Source organism: Triticum dicoccoides, chromosome 4B (genome assembly GCF_002162155.2).
Source record: "Triticum dicoccoides isolate Atlit2015 ecotype Zavitan chromosome 4B, WEW_v2.0, whole genome shotgun sequence".
NCBI classification, from domain to species: Eukaryota; Viridiplantae; Streptophyta; class Magnoliopsida; order Poales; family Poaceae; genus Triticum; species Triticum dicoccoides.
This window is the reverse complement of record NC_041387.1, coordinates 537191737-537192429: the sequence shown is the minus strand read 5'-3', so window position 1 is coordinate 537192429 and position 693 is coordinate 537191737. Positions and strand designations below refer to the sequence as shown.

Below are 693 nucleotides of genomic sequence, written 5' to 3'. Positions count from 1 at the left end.
GAGCAATGTGCAAGCTTCGAACTTTCAAACGAAAAAAGGGAACGGTCCAGTCTAGTTCACTGGGCCGTCTAGGCATACGGGGCATTATGGGCTGGTATTTTCGCACTGGGCTTCAACTTCAAGCCCCCCAAACGGTTGGTCAGCCGGAAGCGCAGAGCCGCAGAGGCAGCTCACGAGGCGCAGCTGCTCGTTCGTTTAGTCCCACCTCGCTCGCGAGGAACGGTGGAGTCGCTCGACGAGGCTATAAAAGGGGGCGCAGGGCAGCAAAACAACTCATACCTTTCTCGGCCTTTTGGCTAAGATCAAGTGTAGTATCTGTTCTTATCAGTTTAATATCTGATATGTGGGCCATGTGCTCACAACGATATTAAATTTATTTTTTGTGGGGGAGGGTCCACCACAGTGGCTTGCCACTGGGGCCCTCATGTGTCGCCCGGGCGTTGCACTGCTGCCCGGGCCCGGCGCGCCCCAACCAAAACGATTAAAGCATTTTTTCTCTGTGAACAAAGGCGTGCGTACAGAATATCTGAAGTTTAAGTTTTATGCCGTTTCGTCGTGCAGGCCTCTGGTTAGCCCGAGTCAGTCCTCAGCGTTGTCGGCTTTGCCTCGCCGAGTTTCAAACCGTTAGCGGAAAGAAAAGATGGAAAACACAGAATCACTTCGTGCGTCGGGTGCTTTGCCTTTCACAGACTG

The 693-nt window shown here is 52.8% G+C and overlaps 1 non-coding gene across 1 annotated transcript; it reads left to right on the top strand.

The window, feature by feature from the left end:
• Nucleotides 1–275: 275 nt before the first annotated feature.
• LOC119296619 lies at nt 276–472 on the top strand. The gene has a single exon (XR_005145341.1). It is a non-coding gene; the product is annotated as a U2 spliceosomal RNA (small nuclear RNA).
• The last annotated feature ends 221 nt before the right edge of the window (nt 473–693 follow it).